We start from the raw sequence: 17794 nt of genomic DNA on the forward strand, positions 1-17794 counted from the left end.
GGAACTTAATGAGACTCGGTCTCAAAATAAAAAAAAAAAATAAAAAGAACTGGAGATGTATCTCATTGTGAAGGCCCTGGGTTCAACCCCCCAGTACTACAAAACAAAAGCTCATAGATATAACTGTAATTTCTTTCCTTCTCTTTTCATCAGATATTTGGGGTATTAAAAATGCCCTCCCCCAGGCTTTAATTTCCTATGTAGACTAGGCTAGCCTTAAGCTTGTGAGCCTCATGCCTCAACCTCTCAGGTACTGAAATTATAGATAGGAACAACCATACCCAACCACCGCTCCTTTTTCTACTATTTACCGTTATGTTTGATAGACTACTTATTTCCTTCTGCGATTTGTCTTTCTGAATTCATCTTAAAGATGAATATTAGTGTTAAATTAGACTCCTGGCTTGATGCTTTCATGGGTAATTACTATACTTAGAACACAGTGGGCTAGTGCTGGGTCACACTCTAACAAATACCAAAGGAAGCTGACTACTGAATGAAACACAGAATAACAACAACAACGACAAAATCGGTTGGACCTACCATACTTGGCTGCCTCTTGTGTTGCCCTGCTTACCAGAAGCCAGAATTAGCTATGAGTGGGAGACAGACCAGGCTTTCTTTTTCCAACTCCCACCCTATGTTGACTCACATGAGCATTTTAAAAGGATCTAGATGTCCAAAATAATTCTCAGTGAATACAAATACTTCATTTCTAATTTTGGTCTTTTATGAAGGTCTACAAAGGAATTTTGTACTTGATACAGTGTATGGGAACCAATGGCTAAATTTGGCTTTTTGACTTGCTTCCAGAAGTCATTTCTTGAACAAGATATTGAGAGTTTAGTTCCTCGGATGTTATTTTCATCAGCGATACCCTGGCAACAGCTCTCATAGAATGGAATCAGAAGAAGCTATTTTGGGTCAGGGGCATGGCTCAGCGGTAGAGTGCTTTCCTAGCTGTGTGAGGTCCTGCGCTTGATCCCTACCTCTTTTTTTTTTTTTAACCTTAGCTCTTTAAAAAAAAATAAATAAAAAAAGCTACCTTTACCTGGTTTTCTTATGTATCATTTAAAAAAAAAATGTTGCATCTGCTTACCTACAACTTATCAGTGTCCTTACAACTCTTTAAGGTCTTGTCTTAAGAATTATTTGAAAGAAAAAATAAAAGTGGACTAGTCCCAGCCAGGACTCCGGAGTCAAATTTAGCTAAGCCAACCCGATTGAGCTTAAAGGCTTTCTACATTCAAAAATGTGACCCATTCCCCTTTAAACTAGGACAGGAAATACCCTTGTTATTTCTTACCAACGAAGAAAAGGGTTTGAGCACTCTTGGATAGAAATCGAAAATTCTTTTGGTCATTACCCCATGGTGATCATTTAAATTATACTGCATGACAGATCCCAGAGAATTCTGGAATTGATAGAAATGCCTCAGGCCATGTTATCAGTTTTTTTGTTTTGTTTTGTTCTGTTTTGTTTTTGGGACAGGGTTTTTCTGTGCAGTTTAGGCTGGCTTTGAATGTATTATGTAGCCCAGGCTCACCTTGAATTCACAGTGATCCTTCTGCGTCAGCCTGGCAAGTGCTGGGATTATAGGTGTCCACCACCACAACTAGCTTCATGTGAACAGTTTCCATGATGATTCTTTTTTTTTTTTAAGTTTATCATTTTTTTAAATGATTGGAATTCTGTTTCCTGTTTTTGATACATGGTTAAGTGATTGCAGCTCAGTTTCAGCCTCTTCTAGTGTGAGTAGTACATGATGATTCTTTGTATCTATTAAAGAGTCTAAGTCTGCCCTTGGCCATCTCTTCACTAACCTGTGGCATCTTCTCTACTGAAATCTATAGTGTTAACCTCTTCTCTTAGAAGCAAAATCATTCCTGTTTTCTCTGCAAGTGCTAGGAGAGTGTGTACAGCACAGTGTGTATGTTTGATGTCTTGGGTACAGAGTGGGAACATTCCTGACCTGCCACTATAGGAGTACATGCTTCCTCTGTTTCCAAATATCGAATTCAGGAGATGGTGGGGATGGTGAAAGGGAAAAAGATAAACAAAAGGAGGTTTGAGAAACATAGCCACTTTCCACCACTGTGACAAAATACCCGAGATAAACAGTTTATGAGGAGGAAAGGTTTGTTTTATCTCATGGTTTTAGTCCATGGTTGGTTAGTTGGCATTGCTGGCTTTGGGGACTGCAGTAAAGCCTTTCACTGTGGCGGGATCATGAGCTGGAGGACACTGTTCACCTTGTAGTGGCCAGGAACAGGGAGAATGGAGGGGACCTGGGAGCCGATGCCTCCATTATGGCGCACTTGCAATAACCTGAGCTGCTCCTCCCGGGCCCTACTCTCAAATAGCCGGGCAGGAGAGATGGCTCAGCAGAATAAGTGCTCCCTGGCAAGTGCAAGGGCCTGAGTTCTAATCCCCAGTTCCACCAAGAAAGAAAAAGGAAAAAAAGAATATCAAATATCCCACTGCCTCTCAATCATGCCACAGGGTGGGGACCAAGCCATTAAAATGTGGACTTCCGGGGGACCCGGACCCAAGCTGCCCCATAAGCTGATGGCTAGTGACTCTTATGGGCCTAATGCAGATCTCAGCTTAAGCAAGAACATAGGAAAGAGCACTTCTGAGACGATTTGGGAACCACGGAGTGGGCACTGGAGAATGCTGACGTGTGATTGGTGCTCTTATTAGATGTGGTCATGGTGTAAGGTTAGGGAAAATGTTTTTTCTTTCTTTCTTTTTAAAAATCTTTGGGCTGGGGAGATAGCTCAGTAGAATAAGCACATTCCTGGCCAGTGCAAGGGCCTGAGTTCAATTCCCGGTTCTGCCAAAAATCCCCAAAACAAACAAACAACCCCCCCCCCAAAAACCACAACAAAAAACCCCACCTTTATTTATTTACTTATTTATTTGGTACAAGGTCTTATTACATAGCTTGGTCTTGTAGTGATCCTCCTGTCTCAGCCTCCCCAGCACTGGGATTACAGGCATGTACCACCACCTGTTTCTGTGGTTGGCATGGCACGTCTGGAGTTCTGGGATGGCACAGCATATGGTGCCAGGAATTGGAGAAAGATTTCTTTTTCCTTTGGCTAGTTCAGGCTGCCTTAAGGGCTTTCTGATGTAGCTTGTAGAGCTGAGGATCAAACCGTGGTCCCCTGCACCTGACTGCATTTGCCTAAGTGGTGCTTTAAACAAGCTATCTGGCAAGCTCCCTAAATTGGAGAAGGATGGTTACCAGGGATTGAACTTGGGTCCTTGTGCTTGCCAGACAGGGACTTAGACCTCTGAGGTATCTCCCAAGCTCAAGTTGTCTTTTCTACTAGAGATACATATTTATATTGGAAAGGATGATATATTTGGGATCTGATTTAAAATACTACAAAATCATAACATAAGATTGAATAAATGCTAGTAATTGAAATTCTGCACTGAACTAAGATTTATTGCATTGTGTTAATTGTATATATGCTTAAAAGTTCCAGAAGACATAGTTTTTTTTTGAGAGCTTTTTTTTTTTTTTTTTTCCATTATGACTTTTATTGTCATTTTTCTGTTTCTTCTTTTTTGTGGCGGAACTGGGGATTGAACTCAGGCCCTTGCACCTGCCAGGCCAGCACTTATGCTACTGAGCTACTTCCCTGCCCACCCCCCCCCACCATTGTCCTTTTTCTACTTGGAGTGAAGAAATATTAGGCACATATTAGGTCTTATTTATATTATTATTTTTTGCTTTTTATTTATTTATTTTTTCTTTGCCATAATTTTATTGATAAACAAATAGCAATGAAACAGTTTCAAATCAAATTGGTGGGATAGTTTCAATAATTAACATACTGCATACATTCTTCTTAGTGGTTAATTGCTGTACAAGATGCGGACATGACATCATATTTACAAACACCATTAGAACAAATTATTCTATTCATTAACAGAATGTAACTATATATCTATCCTACCCACTTTGAATACACAGATACAAAATGGACATTCATCTGTATCTCCTTTTTTTGTTAAGTTCTGTTATTTGAATATTATAGGTGTGTTAACTCAGCAAAATATTCTAAAAGAGTCCAGTAGCCCATAATAATGTTGGGTCTTCTGCTTAAATGGCAACGTCAGAAATTGTTTATCTGAGTCCCCCACAGCTCAACATAACAGCATGGTTTTATTTCTTTTTTTTTTAAATTTTATTTATTTATTTATTTGTGTGTGTGTGTGTGTGTGTGTGTGTGGCCAGCTCAGCCCACCAGGGGGCGGGGCTGGCTGGCATGTGGTGCTGGGGGATTGAACCGCGGTCCCTGTGCTTTGTTAAGCTTGTTCTAAGTAGGTACTTTAGACCACTGAGCCATCTCACCAGCCCGGCTTTATTTCTTATATTTCATTTTTATACTTTTATTCTGGATGGTTAAGACCAAGGTAAAGCAGGACCTATGCAACAAGAGTTGTAGCTTTTGGGTCTGATGAGGTCAGTGAAATCCCCTCAGGATTTATCCTGAGATCCTGTACCTCAGATTGTAGAACCTTTGTCAGTGTCAGCCATGTGGATGAGTCACGGCCATTGCTTGGCCAATGTGCTCTCTGTGAAAGCCTGAGAGAGTGTTTTCTCTCCATGTGACTCTCCTTAGGCACACTCTACATTATTTTTAATAGTGAGGATGCAATTCAGTTAATCTTAGTGTTAAATAATTACAATACCTTTTTTGCTTTTTAAAGCTAACTACTGGGTTGGGGATTAGTTCTGTAGCATAAATGCCTGCCTGGCAATTGCATGGTCCTGAGTTTGATTCCTGGTAGAAAAGAAAAGCTAACTACAGTACTTAAGGTGCTTTGCAAATATTTCATTAATAACTCTGCAGAGTGGGTTGTAGTATTCTGCTTCTGGGGTAGAAGAGCTTGAAGTTAAAATGACTAGCCCAAAGTTGATAGAACTAGTTGATGATGAAACCTGATGAAACCTGGTGGTTGGACGCAGACCTGTGAAATCTAAAAAAAGCCTTGCTCTGTGCTAGCTTCTGTCTCTCTCTGTCTCTCTCTCTCTCTCTCTCTCTCTCTCTCTCTCTCTCTCTCTCTCTCTTTTTTCTTTTTGAGACAGGCTCTTGCTATGCAAGTTTAGGCTGGCCTTGAACTCCCTTGGTAGCCCCAGCTGGCCTCCAACTCACAAAGATCTTCCTGCCTCAGCCTCCCAAGTGCTGGGACTACAGGTGCATGTCTTCATGCTTGGCTTCAATTTGTATCTGGAATCTGGCTGACTACTGACAGCAAGTTAGCTGGTGAATTAAGAGAGGTCCTTGGGTCAGTGAGATAGCTCAGTGGACTGAGCGCCTGCTTAGGCAAGCACAGGGACTGGGGTTCAATCCCTGGCACCACATGCCCTGCTGGCCCTGCCCTCAGGCACACTGAGTCAGCCACTGAGACCAGGTGTGGTGGTGCACTCCTGTAACCCCAGCACTGGAGAGGCTGAGTGTGTCTGAGCTGAGTTGTGAGACCCTATACCAAATACACAAAAAAGAGGGTCCTCTGAAAATGTAAATCAGAGTATGTCATTCCTGTGCTGAAAGCCCCCCATGGACTTCCTATCTCATGTGGGTCAAGTCCAGAAAGTTTTAGGGGTCTGCAGAGTCCTTCGTGTCCACCTCCCTCCCTGTCACTCCTTTCACCTCCTCCCTCCCTCTCCACTTCCCTCTTCCACTTGCCGAGCCCCTCCCCCAGGACCTTAAGTGCTTTTCCTTAAATATAGAAGCTCCTGCGGACTCCCACTACGAGGTGGTCCCTGTCCTCACTTCCTTCTTCCTCCCCTTGTTTCCTTCAGTCTGTTCCTTCAGTCATATGGTCATCCTCCTCCTGCTGGTTGTGGTGTTATGGTTTGAACTCAGGACCTTGAGAGCACTCGGCAGGCACTCTACCACGGTGCTGCATCCCTAACTCTTTTCAGATTTTGTTTTGAGTCAAGGTCTTGCTAGGTTATCCAGGCTGGCCTTGAATTTCTATTCTCCCACCTCAGCCTCACAAGGAGCTGGGATGACAGGAGTGCACCCCGGTGCGGAGCTCCAATGCCGTCTTATCTGAGAGGCTTTTCCTGCTTGTCTGTATAAAGTAGCACTTTTGTGAGCTTTCTCCTTCGTTTCTTACCTTCTTTACTTTTCTTCTCAGCAGTTGTCACTGGCTGACATGGTTATGAGCTTCTTTATTTCCTTCTGCTCAGCAGAATGGAAACTCGGTGGCGACAGAGGCTTAGATTTATTTACTGTTATGCGCAGAGCACCTGGAACAGTACGTGGCGCATAAGAGTCAATCCATAATATCTGTTGTGTCACTGAATACGTCAGGGCCATCAGCACAAAGACCTGGGTCGCTGAGTTACAGGACTGGACTGGATCCTTGATATAGCCAGCAGCCCCTTTGGTACCCTGTTTTTTTTATTTTTTATTTTTTATTTTTGTTATTTTTTGGTACCAGGGATCGAACTCAAGACCTTGCATGTACCCCATTTCAGAACAACATCATGGGGAAGTTTGCCTTCTAGAACCATCCGTACCCAGTTGGTTGCCTGAGTGTGAACAGGTTTCCTCATTCTTTTTAGCTATAGTTTCATCAGACATAAAACGGAGTAATAACCATTAGGTACTTACACGATCATTAGATAATTATGTAGAATACTGAGCAGGCTTCCTGTTCAAATCTCCTTTTTAAGGTAACTCGGAAGATCCCCCTTGCCCAGCTCTGTAAATTTTGCTTTCCCAATCCCAGATATCTGATCAGATCAGTCAGCCAAGAGGATTGAAAGGCCTTTGGCTGGAAAACTGAGGATCTGTTGAAGCCAGTGTCTGTCTGTCTGTCTGTCTGTCTGTCTGTCTGTCTGTCTCTCTCTCTCTCCCTCCCCCCTCTCCCTCCCCCTCTCTCCCTCCCTCCGCTCTCCCTCCCCCCTCTCCCTTCCCCCTGTTTCCCTGTCTCCCTCTCTCCCTTTTCCCTCCCTCCCTGTCTCCTTTTCTCCCTCCCTCTTCTCTCCCTTTTTCCCTCCCCCCTCTCTCCCTCTCTCCCTTTCTCCCTCCCCCACTCCCTCTCTTGTTTGACTGTGCATATGACATGGAATAACCCGTCTAACTTAGAGCATTAACTTCTGCAGTGTGGTGACCACTTCCGAATTTGCTACAAATCATTCAGAGGGGGGTTTGATGACACATAAACGACAGTGGCCTCTGCTGTAGCTTTTCACACACCCTCTCTTTTTACTTAACCAAAAATTTCCACTATGCCAAAAGCTTATACAAGGACTCATTGTTGTTCTAATTTCCTGGGACTTAACGAATTAGCTATTGTTATGAGATAACTCTCAAAACATTAAGAGATCTTGGCTAAGAGGTTAAATATTTTTTAAAAAATATAAACACATTGGTTAAAAAAAAGTTTGTAATCCCGTATAGTATTTTTTTTTTCAGGTTGAGTGGAAAGGAGTGTAGCCACAGGAATGTACATTAACAAAGGTAATAAGCTAATTAAATAACACAGATGTTTTATTGTCTGGGTATAAATGCTTGAAGGTCATGTCTTGATTTACAATGACAAAGGGAATTTATTAAGGGGGGATTATTTGGCAGGAATCTTGTTGTGCCACAAGCTATGGGCAGACTAAGAGCATCAGCAGCATGTTCCCTCGGTGTACGTAGGAGAGCCAGGAAGAGACCACAAGGCCCGCAGCATCTAAGCGCTACACTTCTTGATTATTGAATGACGTGTTTAGTCCACACCACCTTGGGAAGAGAAAGGGGAAAAAAATAAAAAAAGAGGAGAGAAGGGGAGGTGCCCAGTGACAGGGTGCCAGGTTGGAGGTCGGTGCTCTAGTCAGTTGGCAGGGAGAGCGACCAGCCTTGGATTCCGGGATTTAATGTGTAACAGAGCAGGAAGCAAACCAATGCAGAGCCCTGTGGGACCTTTTCCTGCCATCTCTAAACAAACGAGCCGCCCAAAAGCACAAAGGTAGACCTGGCACATGGAGTTGGGTTTCCTGGTGGCTTTATTCTCAGTCTTGGCATTTGGTCTGTGTTTACAGTCAAAGCAGCAGACATGAGGTAATGGGCAAAGAAGGGAAGCACTCAATAATGACCATTCCCCCAGGGCGCTGTTCACTCTGCGCTTCCTGGGAGATGCAGAAGGCTGGAAGAGCCTGCACCGCATCTGTCTCGGGTTCTTCTGCCGCCTGGGCTTGCTCGGTTGGCCAGCGCGGTTCCCCGGGGTTGCGCCATAGCTGCTGGCGGCTGGCGGGCTGGGCAAGCTGGTGTTGTAATCAGCCTTCAGTGCTACCTGTCAGGACCAGTGAGAACAGCCGAGTGCCAGGAATTCCTTGGTACTGGGCATAAGCAGATGCTCAATAAGTATTCAAAGCGATGCCCCTTGCTTAGGCTGTAGTCATAGATGCCATTTGCTTATCGGTGTGTCCCCAGCGCCCAGGGGTCTGCAGCGGGGAACTGAGAGCTCCTGGGCTAGTTTCGCTTGTGTGTCCTTATTTTATCTGGAGGCAACAGTAGGGTACGAGCCATGGAGAGAAGGCCAAGAACACACTCAAGGACTTGAGACTGAAAAGTTGTCAGTGGGCCCAGGTCCTGCCCCAGAATACCAAAGGACAGAGCCTAAGTGGCATCTTTGAGTTGACTACATACACTCCCTTGGCGAGTTTTCCTACTATAATTTTGGTAAGATTTTATGCAAGTTTAACTAATTTTTTTTTTTTGAAAGAGCTATGAGATTTATGGTTCTGAAAAAAAAAAGAAAGAAAGAAAGAAAATGAGCTATGAGATTTAACCGATGCCTGCAAGTACTGCAAGTAGAGACACTCCTATGGATTGTCTTGGACACAGGCATTGCCAAGCAACGAAGAAGTAACTCTGGGAAGGTAGCGAAGAACTTTGAAGGCAACAAGGAACATCGAGTGTGGAAACTTGGCCACTAGGGGGAGCCAGGGCCGAAGGGAGCAGCATGGTGCCCTGGACCCCAACTCCTCTGGTCCCCGCGGCAACAGGAACTATATCTGGGCAAGGTACTCTGAGATTAGTGTAATAATAAAATGGCCCGAGGACAGAGGGCAGGGTGAAAGATGTTCCTGAGGGTGTCTGGTGTAATGTGAGGAGAGGGAACTGTCATCTCGTGGTGGCGTCCTTAACAGCAAGATCACAGGCTGGGGCCATAGCTCAGTAGAGTAAGCGCTTGCCTGACAAGCGCAGGGTCCTGAGTTCAATCCCCGGTACAAAAAAAAAAAAAAAAAAGGCAAGATCACAAAGCATCCTGCAGAAAGGGGCAGGACTGGAGTTGAGGTGCATGGGATCTGTGACAGTCTGTGTATTCCTTTATGGGGAAAAAGACTTCTAGCCTTGGCAAGAGAGATCCTGTTGTGTCTAGAGAAACACATTTTTACTAAGTGACAGTAGTCAGAAGAGTTGGTGTTTCCCGTTTTATCAAATCCAAACCTTTGCTAACAATGTAAACCAGAGTTGAAGTCAAATTATTTGTTTTCACATGCTTTTCCTTTATGATTTGAACATCAACGTCACTGCTTTCTAATTTGCAGTTTCATGGTTTTCTCTGTTTCCCACCAGACTGAGTCAGGAATATCTGGCTGGTAGGTAATAGGGAAATGCCACGCATAGCAACTGGAGATGTGTGTGTTGCTCAGAAATATCATGGCTCTATAAAGTCAACAAGGAAATCCAAGCACAGGTCCAATAATAAACCAAAGCTTCTGTTTTACCTGTAGCTCGCCCCAAGGAATCCTGGTGCTCTAGAAACACCTCCTGTTCATCTTTCTGTAGATCTGTTAAAGCCCAGGCATGAAAATGGAGAAAAAAGAATCTCCAAGACAAATTACTATGTAATATTATTAGTAATCTTCCATGTTTCATTGTGTGAGGCATCTGTTAGTGGGTTTTCCAGTTAGTTTTTTTTTTTTTTTTTTTTGAAATGGTGTAGATTAAGCCGCAGAATAGACAGAGCAGCTGCTTTTCAGCATTGTTGCTTTGCTCAAAGCTCCCCTCCCTCAGCCTGCTGCTAAGAGCCACCCAGGGGACCAACTGAGGATTTGATAGGACTAGTTTTTGCACAGGGTTGAGAATTCCTCAGGTGCTAGCTGGAGGTGAGGCGACTAGAGGAGGAATCTAGCCTGTGCCAGCAGGTCAGGGGCCATTGCCCTTTTCGGAACTCCATGAATATTTAGTGTGCTGGGAGTTGTCTGGACAGTAGAGTCTCTGGACGATGCACAGGAATAGGCTGGGAGAGGAGAGAATGGGCTGGAGGACAAGTCTCAAAAGCACCCTGGAATTGCCAACTTGGTCTGAGAAGCTGTGGTTTTCATATGACTCTGTGTGGCTTATCCGTAGGGGCAACTTCCTAGGTGGTAACAAAAGGAAAGATGACACTTCTCCTTTTCTTAAATCAGTAAATTCAGAGATGGAAGATGAGGCTGAAGGGAAAAACCAGATTTGGACTGGGTAGTTATCAGAAATCATCTAAGACCAGCTGGACAAGGAGGAAGCAGGCAGGAGAGATGTCAGCAACACAAGCTTTCAGGGCTTACTCTAGGAAAGCCGAGGACTCTCTTGAAAGGTTCAGACCCTGGACTCACACACACAGCCTCTTTGCCCCTGAATACATGTTATAATGCAGTTAGATTTTTCTTCCCAAAAAATCCTTGATATAAAGGGCCGGCCAAATAGCTCAGCAGATTAAAGCATGTGCAAGCAGGAGCAGGGGCCAGGGGTTTGATCCCTGGGCCTGCAGTGTCAGCCCCACCCCTGGGGCACCCTGAGAGAGTCTGGGGATGGTGGCACAAGCCTATAATCCCAGCTCTTGGGAGGCTGCACACAGGTGGATCACTATGAGTCCAATCTAGTAGTGAGAACCTGAACACCCTGTAGACTCTTCTTTAAAATACAAAAAACAAAACAACCAAACCAAACCAAACCAAACCAAAAATCCCACAAAAACCTGATATGTATCATATCCTGCTCAAACAGATGTGGATGACTCTTTGTCTAAAGGACCAAGTTCCAACTCCCTCAAGTATTCAAGAGCCTCAACAATTTGGCCTTAGTCAACCTTTCCAGACTTATAATTGCCTCAGACCTTCCTAATCCTACTATTTTACCATTCTGACATCTTTCTCTTCTGTTGGTGTTGCTGATTTCGGTGGTGGTTGTTTGGTTGGCAGACTTGGTTTCCAGTTGAGGCCGCTGTTTCTCTGTTCGCATCTTACTTTTCAGCAACATTTGACAGTCTTTGGTAGGTATTCCTCTCTCTTCTCTCATTCTCTTAATTATTCTTCAGTTGTATTTTGTGCCCTTTCTAAAGCCTTGCTGGTTTTTCTTTTTTGAGAGAGGTTCTTTTTATGTGGCTCAGGCTGGCCTTCAAATCACAAGATCATCCTGCTTCAGCCCCCTGAGGGCTGGGATTACAGGTGTGTGGCACCATGACAGGTGGCTGGCTTTTCTTTTTATAGCCGGCTAGCAAAAGCTAAAGTGCCTGAGGGATGTATCTGAGGCCCAGGTCGTTTGTCTAGCTACACTCCTCGCCTGGGTGATCTCAACTGTGTGATGGGCTACATTTCTGTCACCCATGTTAGCTCCAGTCTTGGGCATGGCACTTGCTTTGGGTAATGACGTACTGGCAGATACAGTAGAGGTTATCATGAGCCTCCCAGGCTTCCTTTCGCCCTACTGAGCCACTGCCATTGTCCTTGCCTGGCCGACTTGCGGCTCCCAAGAGACATGAGAAATAAGAGTAGAGCTGCCCATGTGACCCACAGACCACAGATGGAAACACACATGCCCAGCGTGAACTCCAGCCAATGTCACATGTGGACAAAAATAAGTTGTTGGTTTGCACCACTGACTGTTGGGAATGGTTATACGGCTGTAGAAAACCAATATATCGTCTGTTTACTGAGGAGTCCTAATATAGATTCTGGGCCTTTGCCCTTGCTTCTCCGTGCCCTGGACTTGTGTATCCAGCTGAACACTTGGCATCTCCACTCGGTGTCTAACATGAATTAAAAAAAAATCCAAGATGAGCTGGAATGTTTTATTTTCACTGCGTGTTCCCCTATAAGTTATACCATCATCATTCCAGTTGTTCAGGCCAAAGAATTAGGAGTCATTCTTTTTCTTCTTACAATAGTTATTTACTTATCTTTATTGTACTGGGGCTTGAACGGAGGGCCTTGCTCATTCTAGGCATGTTCTGTGCCATGAGCTACATCCCCCACTTTATTTATTTATTTATTTATTTATTTATTTATTTATTTATTGATTCAATTCAGGCTTCTTCTTCTTCTTCTTCTTTTTTTTTTTTAATTTTATTTATTTTTTCTTTTTTTTTATTCTTTTTTTTATTTTTTTTTATTTTTTTATTTTTCAAAGTTTTATTGACAAACAGATAGCAATGAGACAGTTTCAAATCAAATCGGAAGTACAGTTTCAACAAATAATACACTGCATATATTCTTCTTAGTGGTTAATTGCTGTACAAGATGCGGACTTGTGATCCCATTTACAAACACCATTAGAACAAATCATTCTATTCATTAAGAGAATGCAACTATATATCTATCCCAACCTCTTTGAATACACAGATACAAAATGGACATTCATCGGTATACCCCATTTTTTCTAAGTTCCGTTATTGAATATTATAGGTGTGTAAACTCAGCAAAATATTCTAAAAGAGTCCAGTAGCCCATAATAGCATTGGGTCTTATATTTAACTGGCAATGTCAGAAATTATTGACCTGAGTCCCCCACAGCTCAACCCAACAGCATGGCTTTATTTCTTATATTTCGACTTCATACTTTTCTACTGGATGGTTAAGACCAAGGTAAAGCAGGACCTATGCAACAAGAGTTGTAGCTTTTTGGTCTGAGAAGGTCAGTGAAATGCCCTCAGGATTTGTCCTGAGATCCTGTACCTCAGATTGTAGAACCTTCATCAGTGCAGCCATGTGGATGAGTCACGGCCATTGCTTGGCCAATGTGCTCTCTGTGAAAGCCTGAGAGAGTGTCTTCTCCCCATGTGACTCTCCTTAGGCACACTCTACGTCATCGATCACTTTCCTCTTTGGCCCCATAATCTTCTTGATCAGAAAATTTGGGACACTACCGAGGTTATTTTTTCATTGTGTGTGTGTGTGTGTGTGTGTGTGTGTGGCCAGCTCAGCCCACCAGGGGGCGGGGCTGGCTGGCATGTGGTGCTGGGGGATTGAACCGCGGTCCCTGTGCTTTGCCAAGCTTGTTCCAAGTAGGTGCTTTAGACCACTGAGCCATCTCTCCAGCCCTCAGGCTTCTTCTTGCCAGGTAGATGCTGTGCTGCTGAGCTCTCTCCCCAGCCCTGCAATTTGTTTGTTTTGATATATTTTATTTATCTTTATTATTTATTTATTTATTTATTTGTATTTTAGGGAAGAGTCTACAGGGTGTTCAAGGTCTCATTACTAGATTGGACTCATAGTGATCTACCTGTTTACAGCTTCCCAAGAGCTGGGATTACAGATGTGCGTCACCATACCCAGTTTCCCTTTTTTAGTTTGAGGTGAGGTCTCACTAAGTTGCCCAGGTGAGCCTCAAACTTGTGATGCTCCTGCCTTATCTTCCAAAGGAACTGTTGGTGTAGGCATGTGTCACCATGTCTACCTAGGGCTCACTTTTGGTAATCTTTTCTCGCATCTTCCACAATGACTCTAACAGCAAAGCCCTGTGGATTTTCCTGAAGACCCCCGTATGCAAATACAGCCATATTTTCCATTCTTCATAGATGGGCTGGTTTGGAAGGCATTAGGAGAGTAGCTCAGATTCTACCTCTGCCCTCCAAGTGCTACTGAGCATTGTCTGTGATGAGTTCCAAGCTTCCACAGGGCTTCCAGGTTCTGACTTTATTAACCTCACTGGGTGTCTTGCTGTGGGCACTTTGAACACTTCCAGCTTTTTCCAGCTTGGGGCATCCACTTCCAGTTCCCTTTATCCACCATGCTTTCCCCTGTCCACTTCACTGGCTGTTCCTTCTCCCTGTAGAGTGACCAGCTCCACTGTTGGCTGCTCGGAGAGGCCTTCCACAACTGCATTATTTCGAGTAGATGCCTCCTTCCAGGAGTGAAACCTTATTTCCTTTGTGGCATTTAAAAACAATTGGAAATCGTTTTACTGATTTGTTTGTAGGTTGGTCACCCCTCCCCTTGCTGCCCCTCTTCTTTGCTTTTTAGTTTTAGTCTCCTCCTTTTTTTTTTTTTTTTTTTTTACAGAGGAGGAAACAGGCAAAGGAGATGAGGGGGTGACACAAAATAAATCTGCTTCAAAAGCAGGACAGGTGAGCAGAGATCTCAGGGTGATTCAAAATGGGGTGATTTTGAGGAGCCCTTTGGGCCTAGACAGAGACACCAGAGCACTTGACTTTCTGGAGCCCGACTGGAATGAATGTCTCCCTTGGCAACAGTCCTACATAGTCTTGGATGTGGATTTTTCAAAGCCTGAGGAATAAAATACTCAGTAGCAATGTCCAGGTCATAAATGATTGTCCAAGTGGTCTGGAATAGCAGTAGTTGCCTAATGTTGAGACCTCTCAAATCCCTGTAGTCTGTCATTGTCAAAGGATAAGTCACTGATTCTCAAGTTGTCCTCCAAATACTTGCAGTTCATGAAAAATAAGGCATGGAGGCTGAGTGTGGTGGCACAGGGCTGTAATCCCGGAATTTGGGAGGCTGAGGCAACAGCATTGCTGTGAGTTTGAGACCAGCCTGGGCTACATAGAGAAATCCTAAAAAAAAAAAAAAGATGGAGAGCTGGGTGTGGTGGTGCACACTTGTAATCCTGTCAGTCTGTCCTACCAGGGCAATTTAGCAAGACTCTATCTCAAAAAATAAAGAGATACAAAAGCTCTGGGTTCAATCCCTAGTGCAGGAGAAAAACCAGGTAGAGAATTTATAGAGTTAATTAGTAGGCTTTGGTCTATTAAATGTACCAAACACACATAGACTGTGCTGGCGCTTTGTCCTGAGTGGAGGACTTGAATTCTTTCTCAGCTGGAATGTGCTGGAACCTCCAATGGCTTGAAAGAATGCCTAGAATTTATTTTCTATTATGGTCACAGTTGTTTCTCACAGAAGCAAGGGAATCTTCCCCAGCTACTGTGTGAGGGACAGAAGAGCCCCCAGGGGACTTGTGGGGACACTGCCAGCCAGTGTTGTCTGGCTTGGGCAGGTGGGGAACCCTGACTTTCTCACACAGGGGCTCAGACAGGGCTGTGAAACCTCCAGACCCACAGGAAGGTGGGTGTCGTCAGTTCCCGGTGGACAGGAGCGTTCTGCCGCTTCCCTGCAGGCACCAAGCCTGTCTCTCCCACTGCCCGCTCTGCAGCTGCCATACAGTTAAACAGCTCTCTGTTTGCAGACTTTAGTCCCTTTCTGCTTTCAGATCTTCAGCATGGGAGGGGGGGACCCTGTTCCATTCAAGATTATCATAGTGATAATCTATTGTATTGATGATCTATTGTATTGCATTTGCTTTTTAATGATGGAAACAGAATTTCTCTTAAATCATTTCAGGCAGTGAGAGCTTGATAAATGTTTTCTACAGTGTGCAGGAAGAACAGGGCATGCTGATGTTCCCCGTTGGAAAGCCTCAGCACAGCTCTGTGAGAACAGGAGTTTTTCCTCCTCATGGTTACATCCTCAGAACCTGGACTATGCATGCCACATAGGAGGGTCCTAAGAAACCATGTTGGGTGAATGAGTGAAGAGCTGCCGTCCGAGGAGCAGCACTGGGAAGAATGCGCAGAGCTTTAAACAGCATCCGTGGATGAAGAAGCTCAGCGTGTAGGATCAGATGGTCTCCAGCTTTGGCACCTTGGCTTTGCTGGCTAATCTCTGTGTGGCCTTGGGAAGGTTGCTTTACTCCTCTTAATCTCACACTCCTCATCAGTGATAAAGACAGTGACACCAACTGTGACTTCGAAAGGCTGTTCAAAGGACTAAATGAAGGCATGAATGTAGTAGTATTAGGGATTCTGAACCTGCTGGCCCTTCTGCTACCCTTCCCTAAATTCCAGGGCTTTGGTAAGGAACGCACGCACGCACTACTTCATGAAGAGCTGGAGCAGGCCAGTGTGTACTTCCTGCCACCAAAATTGACTTTAAATTGCTCTTCAGGTTGTAGGCTCTTTGCTGTTTTGTTCTTGAATATGTTTATTTCATTTTCAGTTTTAAAAAGGAAAATATATTTCATAAAGTTACCAAATCCTGACAACTTAGCTATGGGCACTCTACGAGGCTTTAAACACTCCTCAAATCATCTTTATCTAATCCTAGCAGGAGCGAGTGAAAACTTGGAGAAATCCTTCCCAAACTTAGTTTTCTTTCCTGAGGCATTTGGTGAAAGCTGTAAAATTTGGGGGAGGGGACTGGGAAATGCAAATTCAACGCCCTTGTAAATCCTGTTTTTAAAAATGTACCCACTGTACTTTGGGTTCAAAGAGTTCAGTATAATATTTATCAGAAGCAGAGAACATGCTGATAAAAATATCCAGTTTTGTATTCTCAGTTATCAAACGCTGTGTAGGTTGCTGAAGGTCACTGAAGCCCAGCTTGGACAGTCTGAGTGTGACAGGGGCGTTTCCGATCTTAATGAATTCTGTTCACTGGGACACAGGTGTGCTCATTTCTTTGCCTCTCCCCAATCCCTGTCAAAGAAGACTTTATCCTGTACTTTATTCCTCATTTAGAAGAATATGAAAAAAATATGGAGTCAGTGTGGTTACTGCTGACCTGTGTGTTTAATCCACATTTCTGATTGTTACTTAAGGGGTCTCCATTTTGTTCCATTCACTGTCACTTCTCATTCACCTTTCTCCTCACTTCTTAAGCCTTTGAGGGCTTCCCCTGGGAATGTGAGTGGGGCCTGGCACTGCGCGAAGGGCCCCCTTTAGGAGACTCTGAGAGACACATCTGACCTGAAGCACCTGCTCCACCGCTTGCCATTGTGCTGTGTTTGAGGGATTGGTGTCACACACCGGAAGCTCTGCAGACCCACACACCTTCTCTGGGTGCATAGGAAGCTGAAAATGGGAAAAAGGAATGGTACCCCATTGCATGACCTGTCTTACTGGTCTGTCACTGCCTTGGTCAAGAGTAGGAGCAGCATCTTGGAAGGGGGTACGCTGTTCAAGGTTTAGACAAGGCTGGCGATTTGGAACTTTGCCCAGTATCTTAGTGGGGCTCTGAAGGGCTCAGAGGAAAAGTCCGGCCCAGGTGATACAGGGAGCAGAGACATGAAAGATAAATTTAAGTATTTCACTATGTGTTTAATAGTGGGCTAGAAGTGAGAGGGCAGAGTGGTCAGCGGGCTATCTTTTTATTTTCCCATTTCCACTACCTCAAGGTCTTCAAGGAAAGGATATTTAGGAGCAGAAGGAGATGCATCTGCAGAGACAGAGCCAGTGGCTCATCCTGTGACTTTCTCCACATTGTCTTACAGGACTGCCTAGGGCAGGTCTGTAACTGTAAACCACCTGCGTCTGAGGCCACACTGGGGCCTTTTATTAATATGCTTCTCCCTCGTCTCCACCCAGAAGTTGGAAAGGACATTCAGAGAGAGGGGTCTGGGGCATTGCATGAAGATGGACCCAACTTTTTTTTTTTTTTTTTTTTTCCTGTATTTCGTTTATGGTCTACCGGGTCTCACTACATAGATCGGACTCCTAGTGATTCTCCTGTTTTCAGTCTCCCAAGTGCTGGGATTAAAGGCGCGCGCCACCA

Source organism: Octodon degus, unplaced genomic scaffold (assembly GCF_000260255.1).
Source record: "Octodon degus isolate 3935 unplaced genomic scaffold, OctDeg1.0 scaffold00004, whole genome shotgun sequence".
Taxonomy (NCBI): domain Eukaryota; kingdom Metazoa; phylum Chordata; class Mammalia; order Rodentia; family Octodontidae; genus Octodon; species Octodon degus.